Source organism: Peromyscus eremicus, chromosome 9 (genome assembly GCF_949786415.1).
Source record: "Peromyscus eremicus chromosome 9, PerEre_H2_v1, whole genome shotgun sequence".
Lineage (NCBI taxonomy): Eukaryota > Metazoa > Chordata > Mammalia > Rodentia > Cricetidae > Peromyscus > Peromyscus eremicus.
The window spans coordinates 80,647,845-80,660,374 of record NC_081425.1 but is presented as its reverse complement, the minus strand read 5'-3'; the positions used below and the strand labels follow the sequence as shown (position 1 = coordinate 80,660,374).

At 45.7% G+C, this 12,530-nt stretch overlaps 1 protein-coding gene across 4 annotated transcripts in view; it reads left to right on the top strand.

The window, feature by feature from the left end:
- Positions 1-12,530, top strand: part of Kcnma1 (potassium calcium-activated channel subfamily M alpha 1) — a 715,240-nt gene that overhangs the window by 490,815 nt on the left and 211,895 nt on the right. The window lies entirely within an intron of this gene.

Here is a 12,530-nt window from a genome sequence, read left to right as displayed (position 1 = left end):
TTATATTAAGTAAATGTATTTATTTAAGTAATAAATAAGTAGGATGGAGAAACTTAGGGCTTGGAGGATACAATAGCCACACGTGAGATATTGGAGAATATAGAGGCTTTCTTGGCGCTTCCTTGTGAGTTTTATTCAGTGTGTGTGGCACAATATAATATTTGCTGTTGCATTCGCAAAACTTCCTCCCCATCTCCATGGATTCAAGGGCCTGGCAAGGCCTTTTCATTACTCGTTACTCCCCAGGTCATCCATCCCAGCACTAGGTATGGATACCCATAAATGTGCCAGCTGTCATGTAACTTATTCAAGATTCCTAAGAATAGAGACTCGAGTATTAACCACTGAAGGGTTCAATCAGTGACCAAGAAAGTTATCCAAGTTGGGAACATTGGGGACAATTAGCTTCTGGGATTGAGAATCTAAATCTTACTCAGTGTAGTGGCCCTCCTACAGCCTAACTTGCCTCCCCAAGGCCTCTGACTCAGCCCCCTTCCCTTCATGTCCAATGAAAGCAGCTCAGAGGTGGTGGAGGCATGGGGGACATTGGGACTCCCATGGCCTTGGGGTCCTTGGTTTACTGTCTTTCTCCTCCCACAGCCTCTTGCAGTTTCCCCCAGAGGTTTCCTCTCTGAGTGTAATTCATTCTACTGCTGGTTAGTTTATGAGAACTGACAAGATCATGGTCCAAGGTCATATGGCCAAGGGCCATGGAAAATAATTGGCCACAGAGAGGAATCCATCAGCTGTAACCCCTGGATGGAGACAGCACAGCTGGGGGAGCCATCCAGGCCTTGTATTTCCCATGAAGTGGCTTTAGTGGCCCCAAAATGAGGTAGTCGTGGACCCGGGTGTTTGGGAAAGAGAGAGAACAGGATGGGTTTAGAGGGCTCCACAGATTTTTGGTAGCCAAGTGCTGAGAGAACATGTGGAGAGGAAGGAATAATAAAAGACAAGGGATGGGCAAAAGGAGAGTAGCAAACTGAATGTAATTAGCATAGAAGAAAAATCTCCGTGGTGACATCCCCGTTCTAGAGTAGGGTGCAGTTATTACAGTCAAACCCATATCTTGCTCCAATACAAGAAAGCCGTGTCTGGCGCCTCAGTGCTAAGTGTTTTATTGGGCAAATTTTGGCATCTATAAGTTGGGCCATCATGAGGTCTTGAGTCCATTTATGATTTCTGGGAGGTAACAGTGAATTTATTTAAGGGGTCCATGTGCACCTGGGACTGTATTTTCTTCCCTCATCTGGACCCAGTACTCCAAGGACGCAGAGAATAACCCCATCTCCTCCACAGTCTCCAACTCGCCTGGTCATTGCTCTCCACCCAGGAGGCTCAGGGCTGTATGTATCTCCTGGTTTCTTACGATCGGGTCCTAGTTTAGCTGTGTCTCTGCCCTTCTCGCTCAGGTGCTTTCTCCCTTTCTGAGACTCTGCTCTGTGCTTCCTTCTGCCTGCTTACTACTTGCATCTGCTTAGTTACTACATGGGCTCCCCCTCTGTTTTCTCCCTACCTTCATGTTTAGCCGCAGTGGTTCCAGGCCATTTTTTTTTTTTTTTAAGAGCTGGGCATTGACAAGGCATTTGAAATGTACCCCCTCTGTGGTCCACCCTAGCCCTAAAGAGAGTCACCATGTGTCATTCCTTGGTGTTTATTTGTTTCACATGTGTTTATTGAGTGCCTGCTCCTCCATGCCCATGGTGGTGGTGGTGGGGGGGTGGCGTGCACAACAGATTCATCCCAGCACATCCATTAAATCCTCCAGTGGTCCCAGAGCTCTCTTGCTCTCTCTTGAGCTCCATGCTATCTGGCCACCTAAATGGTTGGGAAGTTCAGCTTGGAAGCTTATTTAAACCTGCCTCAGTTCCCAGAGAACATTCCTACAATGCAATGGCCGCTCCCAGGCCTGGCCTCCAGTGAGCAGGAGTGGGATTTGGATTGATTCATGTGGTGTTAACTTGGCCTGATGCCATGGGCCTGCTTTCTTTTCCTGTTTACTTGGATCTCGGGTGACGCTCACTCTCACTTCTCCCAGGGCTATAGGAGAGGACTAACTGCTCTTGGGAGGGATGTTTCCTATAAGATGTCGTTTATGATTTGTCTATCTCAGACATCGCTCAGGTTGAAATGGGACTGAAGTCTTGTATTTTACACAATCTTTGATCCCTTGTCAAGAAAGCCATTGAGCGCTCTCCTCTTGTAGTCCACGTGACTCCCCAGCAATATCTTAGGATTCCTAGATTTTAAAAACCATAAATTAGCAAATCATCAACATATCACCGGGAAGGTTCATCTGGTAGCGATTCTAGTCAGAAGGAAACATGGGCCCTAATAACTGATTTTCACAAAGATACAAAGAATTGTAGACAGACAGATACAGTAAATAGGAAGACAAATAGATAATTCAAGCTGACAGACCATCTTGAACTGATTAAGCATTCTGCTTTGATTAGTGTTAAACTTTTTTGGGAAACGGGAAAAAAGAAAAAGAAATGAGATTGCCCTCATACTTTGGGAAAATGACCCCGATGACTTCTGAAATTGGGTACCAAGAGGCAGATCCAAAGCATTCGTCCTTAGATGTCTCATATGGTGCAGTGTCCCGGGTAGTCCTTTCCAACGGCAGGGGTCTTGGTGGGTGTGGATGGGATGTATCTTCCTTGGCATCTGCTTTGGATTCTTCTAAGCCACGTCTTCAGTCCCTTTCAAACTTGAATGTCTCCGAAAAGAGACTTGGCTGCATAGTTAACCAACCTCCCCTCCCGGCAATGCTGACGGGATGAAGGCTTACCCCCTGCCCCCCTTCCCTGCTGTCTTTCTTCCCTTCCACACACTTATCAAAATGTTCCACCTATTGTTCTCCAAACAAGAATAGAAATGTAGGTGGGAGATGAACTGGGTACCAAAAGAAAAAAAGAGAAAAGGAAAGAAAAGTCGTATTCGAGCCTAGACTTTTGCTTTCAAATATTCTTGCTTCCATTTACAAAGGAATCCTGAGTATGACTTTTCTAATTATAATCCCCAAGGATTCTTTCTGCTCAGCCCCATGTTTGATGGAGTGAGTGCTCGCTGGGTAGATTTAGAATCCCAGGAACAAATGTAAATCCGAGACAAAGTCGCACCCTATTTTCCCTTTTCCTGCCATGCCGTTCACTCTGATGGAAGTCTTTCCAGAGCTGTGACAAGCAGCTCCTCAGAGAATTGGGGTTCATTCCACCACTGCTGTCACCATGCTCTGAAAATAAAGCAGCCAACCTTCTAACTGGCCAAGTCCAGCGTCTCTTTGTATTAAAATATTATAGAAGCTGATGCAGCATGAAAATTGTGGAAATCTGATTCCGTTGCTGTCCGGGTTGAGACTGTACTGGTGCTGCATGGCAATGGCCTGCTCCCTCCCCCACAACTGTGGAGGCTTCCTTTGAATGTGGGTTACCAGTTGTCAGTGAAAGTCATCTACTCTCCCTCCTCTGTGCCGTTCTGATGAGGAGATGTGGAGGCAGATCGGAGATACACGTATGCCATTCTAAGAAGGTTTCTAATCATTTTCACTGATGCCAAAGGGTCATGCCAGCTTGCATACAAAACAGATTTAGGAAAACACCCATTCCAATGCATTGGCTCAACAATTACTCAAACCCCTCCATGAGCCAGGAACTGTGCTGGGCTCCGTGGTTAAAAGAATGAGTGAGAGAATGTGATTGTTGCTCTCCTGGAGAGTGTGTGAGACTTTGTCCAATCAGAATTACCCAAGGAGCCAGTGGCCGCTAAATTGGAGCTTGATTGTGTAGGAACATCATCCCAGTGAAATGCTCTTTTGGCAGGAATTTTGTACAATAAAATCATGAAGGTGTGAAATAATCATGAAGGCAGGAAGCCCATTAGAGAGAGCGTTCCTAAAAGCATGTGATAACTCATATTGTTGAATGTACTCATTGGGGCTGTTTAGGGCAGAGGTAACAGCAGAAAGCCAGTGTGCCTGAAATCTTACAAATCCAATAAGGAACCCAGGAAAAGGGGGTTGTGGAGAGATTTGGGAGGGCCTGGGACCTGGCGATGATATGGGAAATCTGCTTCTTTCTAGGCCGTACAGGTATTCTACTCTGATTTGTCATGCCTCAACAGGCTCTGGAGTCTGTGGCTCCATCCAGATTCCTGAGGAGTTGTAGATACTGGCGTTCAATGGAGGGCTATGCCAGTACAGATGCTCTTCAACTTCAGATGGTGTTGCATCTTGATAAGCCCCATGATAAGTGGAAAATAACCTATCTAGAGAATGCATTTGATATACTTTACCTACTGAGCATACTAGTTTAGACCTGCCTACCTTAAGGCACCTCATTAGCCTACAGTTGGGCAAGACATCTAACACAGATCCTTTGTTAAAGTGTTGGATAACCCATGTGACTTGTTTACCGCCTAACTGAAATTAGGCAGACTAGTTGTACAAGTAGCCTTTGGCCCCAGTCAAGTAGAAAAATTTTAAGTGGAGCCACCCCATTTTGGGGACCATCTGTATGTATGTCAAGTGTGCTCAGAGACACTGGCCAGCAGCGTTTGCTAGCCCAGGCAGCACCCTTTGGGTGTAGTGGGAGATAAGGGGAGGATGTATCAGGTTGATTATCACAGTGAGAAAGCCAATCCCGCAGTATGTGATGTAGGAATAGGATGCATGACTTATCAAGTGTGGTAGGGAGAAAGGTAGGGGCTTACCTTACATGTCAAAACCTCTCCAAGGGGTTGGGGATTTAGCTCAGTGGTAGAGTGCTTGCCTAGCAAGCATAAGGTCCTGGGTTCGATCCTCAGCTCCAAATTAAAAAAAAAAAAAAAAAAAAACTCTCCAAAAGAAAAAAGTATACACTGTTTACATGTTTGGATTCATTCTTTCTCTACTCCACCTTCATTCCCAAAGAGTGAGGCTAGCCTCTCTCTGGATCAGTCTTTTCACCTCTTCCTCTGGATTTGTCCAGGTCCAGCAGCAGCAGGTAGAGGCAGGTAAAGCTTCTTTGTTCTAAAGGGTAAAACATGCTGATCAGGACAGAAAGTTGTCTAAGATGGAGAAGGTCAGATCAAAGGTAACCTGCTTTATTTAAAATGGCGACGTGTCACTGAGTCCCAAGTGATGAGGTGAACGAATGCAGAGAGAGCTGAGTGTGTCGGGGAGACCCAAGGACGAATCAGTGCAATTTGTGAGGTTACTTAATAAGGCTGTCTGGGGCTGGAGATGGTGGCTCAGTTGGTAGTATGCTTGCTGTGCAAGGATAAGGTCCTGAACTGGATCTCTAGAACCTATCTTTTAAAATCCAGACACAGGAGCACACATCCATAATCCCAGAGCTGGGAGTCAGAGACGGGTGGATCCTGGGAATTCACTAGCCATCTAGCCTAACCAAACCTGTGAGGAGCTCCAGGTTCAGTGAGAGACCTTGTCTCAGAAAATAAGGTGGGGAATGACTGAGGAAGACACCTGATGCCAACCTCTGGCTTCCATGTGTACACACCCACATGTACACATACCTATACAAATCCTCTCTCTGAATGGAAATAAAGGAGAAAGGAAATAGCAAAGTGGTGGTGATGTGCTAATACTTGAACACTGGATATTTGAGATTAGATGAGAAACCAAAGCAAGGGTCAACAAATCTATCCCTTAGGGTCCTCTGGTTATAAGCAACAGAAGTGGATTTTTGCTGACTAAGCAATTTTTATAAACCATGGGGGTACCTGAGTACTTTACAAAACCCAGGGGAAAACTGAAGGGCAAGGTCCAAGAAAGGACAGAAACCAGCCAGAAATGAGGCTCTGTGATCCAGGAAGCAGAAATTTGTAGTTGTTCATTACGGGATTTTGCCGTCTGCATGGTTCAATGCCAAAGGTTAACTTGAGCAGCCATTAAGCTTGCTTGGATATGGAAACTTGATTAGAGATAACAGAACCAGCTGTAATTAAAAGTGAGATGTTGCTGACAGAAGGGATGGTGTATGCTGGATAGGTGGAACCAGCCTAGGTTGAGGTTCTCTGACGCTATCAAGTCTTGGACTGATACTCCCAGGAGGCTATGAGCCACGGCAGAGGTGTGGCGCTGCTTACCCATCGTCTGACTCTGGTCTTGTGATTATGGAGATCTCATTATGGTTTGGGAATGGTAGATCCTCTGGGCTGGCTTAGTTCTCCGCTACAAACGACAAAATGCATCAGTTTTGTGTGGTAAGTTCTGGGAAGAGGCTCCCTCGTCTCCTCTGCTGGGTCATCCAATGCTCTGCTCCCTGACCTTGGGGCTCTCCTTCATGAAGGTGCCTTTGCTGAGCTGTTTGGATCTGTTTGCTGCACTGTCTGCTCCATTTAGGGAGGCGGTGAAACAGACTGCCTTTTCCAGAATACTCCTGTTGACAGCTGCGGAAGACAATTGCTCTCTTCCCTTCCTCACCAGGAGGCAGATCACATTTCCTTCCTTTCTCATTAGCAAGTAGTAGATGTGGCCAAGAGTAGAATATTTTAGTCCTAAGCCTCTTTGGGACACCCGCCCTCTTTCTTCTTCCTTTCTTCCTCCCCTCCTTTCTCTCAACAGGAAACGGTTATAGTCAGGGTTTGGGATTTTTGTCATGATAAGTACTCTGTTGTTTCTTTCCTTTTTTTTTTTTTTTTTGCTCCCTTACCCATTTGGAAGAAGATTCCAGGTGACTGAATTGGGCAGACATTTTTGCAGTTTGCTGTTTAATGTTGACTGTCTTGGCTCTGGCTTAGTGTCCAAACCAAGCATACTTTTTCCAACAAATAGGTCTTGAAAACAAATGGTGTGTGTGTGTGTGTGTACACACGCATATGCACACGCACATATGCACACACGAAAATGGCCATGCTCACTAGATCCTGGGGTAAGATGGAAAGAGAAGGACTGAAGGCTGGAGTCAGTTTGCTTGGATTGTTGGTGACAGTCTTGCCCCATAGTGAATACAGACTCTTGGGAACAGGTTTTCAGTAAAGGAAAAAGAAGGAGAGTTGGGGATGGACGTCCTTCCGATTTGCAATGGAGTCATGAGCTAGCAGGAGAGAATTACAGTGAAGCAGGGTCTGAAGGCCCAACTCAAATCAGGGCCAGCTGCCTTTAGACAGAGCAGCCAAAAGACAGGGCCGGGTGAGGTGGCAGATGAAGTTCAGCTTGCGTGAGAGTCAGGAAGACATGTATCCTGAAAAGTTCAAGTTCAGCCCAGGAGGGCAAACATGAGCCTGGAGTACTGACCACCCTGTGGCTGTTGGCTGGGTCTCTAACTGCCCTGCTCCTTGTGTGATAAAATGCTACCCATTCTCCATGCCAGGCTCTACTTAAAATCCAATCACCTCATGTCAGGGGCTACTAATGGTGGGAGGTGCTGGGGGGAGGTAGGATGAGAGAGGCATGATTAGAAGGCTCAGCAAAAAGACAGAAGAGAGTCTAGCATATGTATTTGATATAAATATTATAGTTTCACAGAGACATCTAGATCAATACATGCCACATTTCATCTACCTCTTTGACAAAGTGAGTGCAATGTATTCAGAAAAAGCTGTATAGGATTTTCAATTTACTCTGTATGATTTATTGTGACAGGGTAGCTCTGGGTTTTTTAAGTTCTTTATACTTGTTCCAGTAAAAATGGATATAGTATCTTTAAAAATAAACAGCCCCGAGCCATGCATTTTACACTATCTTCTTGGTGCGAGGCCCTGCTAAGGAGAGCTCTAAGACCTCCTCGACCTTGGGAGACCTGATTGCGGTCAGGTTTGCCTCAGTCTGTTTGGGAGACTTGGGGAGGTGGAGAGAGTAAACAAGAAAATCAATCAGGAAGCAATTGCAGACGTCTAGACAAGATAAAATGACAAGTACTAGAGTACCGGCAGGGAGCTAGTACCCCGTAGGGATTCCTGAGGGACTGATGGGTGAGGCCCAGGCAGCCTCTTCTTTTGTGGTGACTGGCTCCAGGTCACACAGGCCTGCTCCCCCGTCTCTTGGTCCCCAGCCAAGGACTTTTCCACAGCCATAGATGCTGCTGGTTCTTAGAAGGCATCCAATGGAGGGGGCTGTTCTGCCCTTGGTGGGTACTCACCTTGCACAAATGGCTGAACCTGATTCCTTGTCAAGTGAATGTGGGCGTTAGACTATGCATGCGCCATAGACACTCTGAAGCTAAGATACACTCGGAAATGTGAGTGGGGGCCTATTGCCAACACCCTGTCATGGTGAAATGCAGAATGTTTCAAAGGTGGTTGGCCCTCAGAAATACTACCTGGTGTGTGTGTAAAACATAGATTTTGGTTGTCATGGAACTAAACTCGCTCAGTGACTCCCTAGTGCCCCATCACCCGAGCCTTGAAAAGCCCTATCTTCCTCTTAAGACTCTTGCCATGAGGACACCCTAAAGCGCAGGCTTGGAATTGACTTCTGATACAGCTTGCCACTCACTCAGCAATGGTGGCCTTCCTGGCCCACCACCACAACAGAAGTAGAGTGACTGGAGAGAACTTGTGTCACCACATTGTAGGGGTGGAAGTGGCTAGTGGTAGGAGGAGTGCAGTCATAAACATTTGGTGACGATGAGCCTATGGCATAAGTGAGTGGCAATGTCTCAGTTACCCCTGAGAGTTCACTGCAGTCGTACAGTGGTCTTTTATTATGAAATCATGCTCAACCACGAGATGCCCTAGCTGTTCCCCATCCTACCTATGCTACCCATCCCTAATTAACCCACTGCTTGGAGCCCTTACTCGGTACCAGTCCTGGATAAATGACTTCCTTCCACCAAGTTCCATTTGCTACCAGTGTGTTAATATTTAAGATACTTCCTTTTACATCTGAGATGAGCTTATGTTTATGTTACCTTTGTCTCAGAAATAATCTGTTCATCAAACTCAATCAAGCTTTATCCCCCCCCCCCCCAAATCTCATCAGATTAGAATAGAAATGGTCATTGATTTAGATCTGTTGTCTGTCTTCACAGTCCAAGTGGCCAGACCACATAGAATCCAGGCACAAAGATTAACATTGGGCTCAAAAGAGGCTGGAGCTGAAGATAAAAATGGCTTATCTTAACTAGCACTTTCTGTAAATGGGCCATCTCTTTATTATCCTTCAGATTCCTGGGCTGGGCGGGGGAGAATCCTCAGCTCCACAGGAGAGCCAAATCTGGTACAGATATTTCCATTCCTTTGTAGCCCCTTGGCTTGTCAGACTGTACTATTAAGGTTGAAGTGTGGTTTAGAGATGATGAACAGTGCTGTCGGTGAGTTCTGTGTTACTGAGTTTTTGTCTCCTTCAGCCCTTTGGGCCAACTGATCAGGTGTAGGCTAGTCTACAGATGCTGAGAAACTGTGATGTCTTAAGTTCGTCTCTGTCCACCCCATTCCCATGACAAAACTCTCTGAACCTCCAAGAACTCCTACAATACCTCCTCTACCATACAAGGACCAATCCTGCCTGTCTTGAGGGAGCAGAAGCTGAGAGGTAGCAGAAATCCTCACCTATCAGCTTCATCTCCATGAGCTTTGGAGTCTCACACCTAGACTGCATCATGGGTCAGTTCCTTTTACTTCCTGTGAGCATCAGCGATGCCTTTCAAAGAAACAGCTTTAGAGGGGAATATCTAAAGAGACGCTATGGTAAGAGCGTAAAGTTGTTTGAGGATTAGATGGAATTATATCAGCCCCACACTACTAAGTGCTGATGTAAAGATGCTGCACCGTCCCTACCATTTGAGAATGCGGACAGCGAGCTCCTTGGCTGGGCCCATCTGTGTCTTATCTATCTAAGGAAATCTTGGAGACAATCTCATGAATCAAGAGCTCTTTTCAGTGCCTCTAAAGCTCTGAATGCTGCCCCTAAAATGAAAAATTGGTGAGACCTGTCTGAGACTATTTAATTAATTAGTGTCTGACATCAGAGTGTGAATCTCACCCAGCAGGTCTGTAGATGTTGTGGAAGCCAGCAGAGATCATTTTGGACAGGGATTTTTTGACCTTCCTCAATCATGTCCCATGAATATTCACTGCTTCCAAGGGGCCAGTCCTCTGCTCTCATCATAAAATATTTTCAGTCATATTTTGAATAGATGAGATAATAAATATTGTGATTTTTTTTCTTCCTGAAACAATATCCTCTCCTAAACTACTGCCTGAGGGATTTTCAAGTGTTTTCCCCATTTGCCATCTTTTCCTCATGCTCCCATAGGGCATCGGAGGTTTCCTCAGACATGGGCTGCCATGGCTGATCTTCCAATGCTGCCACAGGGCTGGAGAGGCAACATCTCGCCATCCATCAATTCTGACGACACCCAAACATTTTCAATATGTAGGCTCCCTGATAACTTCCATTGTATGGAAAACAAAATGGAGGGAAATGATTATTGGCACAAAACGGGGAGGCTGTAAATCTTCAAATCAGATACAGGGCAGATTGGAACAATATGGCTTCTTCAAGGTTGCCACGATAATGTACCTAATAACTCTCTCTGGGCAAAAAGGCAATCTGCTTTCAATCAATCTCCTTCCCCCTGACAACCCCCCCTTTTTTTTCTGAGCAAAAATACCAATTACGTTGAAGGAAGATTTTTTTTCTTCCTTTTTTGATAAGGACTGTTCTCCACCCCAGAAATCATGCTGTAGCTAAAAGATATATATTTTCAATTGTCTAGCATGGTATCGGACAGCTAGCACCAAATGAAAAAAAAAAAAAAGTCAATCTTTTTACCCCCTTCCTCTCTCCTGCCAGCATTTGTCTACTTCTTAAGAGAAGTGGAAGCTAATTAAAGGCTTAAGGGATAATATTGATTGCATTGGAATATATTTTATATGTACCCGACACACTTTCAAATAATAGAACCCTGACATTTTCTAAGGCTGAATAAATCAGCTGGCTGAACCTTTGATTCCAGGGTGATGCGTTGGGGGTGGGGGGTGGGTGCTCATCTCCCCCCTTTCCACTTCACACATCTCTCTCTTAGTCTCTTAGGATGAATGATTTCAGAGCAGCCACCAGCAACGGGGCGGGGGGAGGGAGGCATGCTGTCAGATGTTCACTCCATCCTTTGCGTGCAGAACAGGAAGGGTGAGTGTTCAGCTGTCCCAAGCCACCATTCATTTGAGTCTGGCTGTGAATCATAACCAGGGATATGCCAGTGTAGAACTCGGAAATGCGCAATATCTGATGCAGAGGCAGGCTGGCTGGCTGGCTGGTGGGCTGGCTGGGATTGACCTCTCAGCTTCTCCTTCTGTAGGCTGGAAGAAGTAGCTTGTCTGGGATAGCCTCTCCTTGGCATCACAGCAGGTTACTTGGGTTCTTGCTTATCTGGCTTGCTCTTTCACCCAAGACGTAGCTTCAGCTGTAGAGATCCCCACAAGTTGGATTCCTGTCGGCATTTTCTCCATCCTGGTGTCTTCATGTTAGAATGCACCAGGTAACTAATACCTTTGTCATTAGTGTGGAGTTCAGGTCAGGAGGAAAATCCTCTTTCTCGCTCACTTTCTGGACATGCTTATGCCAACTCAGAATCCCACATCTCATTCAGAACATGCGTACTTACTTATGCTTTGTTCGTAAATATGCTTCTACCACAGAAAACATTTTAAGATATGAGAAAAACTGTGAAAGTCCAAGTAGTCTGTTTATTTCATGAATTCAGATATATAGTGTATTTTACAGCTGTAGAGTCGGAAGGGGCTAGTGATACAGGGCTTTGGGCGTGAAATGTGGGTGAGTGGCTAAGTGACCCCCTCCCCCCACACCCCAGCAGATGCTGTTGAGGGGGCGATATGATCGTGTTCCGACGTCTCTTCTGATGTATCACACTGCCGCTCTTCCTTCCCCTTCATGACCATGGCTTGCCTGATTGCTAAGTGCATCACCGTAACAATAACAGTCCATAACGGTCATATTATTAACTGCATCGTGCATATTATTGATTTACTCTTTGTTCTGCACCATTATCTTTTCCCCAATGAGTTTACTGCATTATTCTCCCATACTTAGTGGAGCACCAAATTGCCACGAAAGGGCAGGCTCTTGTAATGACGTCTAATGGGACATTGCATAAACCATCATCACCTCCTCCTCCTATTATAAGCTGCCTCCAGCCAATGAGCTTTCTGCCATATTACAGTGTGAACAGAGCAATTAGAAAGGGTAAAGGACTTGGGCATTCTGAAGTTTTCCCGGGAAACTGCCTTCCTGCATGTTCACCACCTGGCCCTGTCTTAAAACACATTAGAGATCTACCCTCTGTCAGCCTGAAGGGTGGAGTGGAGGGAGTTGAGCCAGTTAGCACAGTGTCCTTGCTAGAAGCTGGTGTTTGCAGCTCTGCAGCCGAGCTGCTGTTGTTCTTGAGGCCAATTCTCAGAGCGTGGTCTTGTGACTGAGCAGTGTGAAGCCAATGTAAGTGAGCCCAGGATGGTCTGACGCTAAGGTCACGTTGTTTCAGGAAGAAAAGTTGTTGGAGAGGCTGGAGGTCTGAAATGTTCTGGAAAAGGATCTCATTTCCTGGGGATGAGCTGCTATTTCTAGA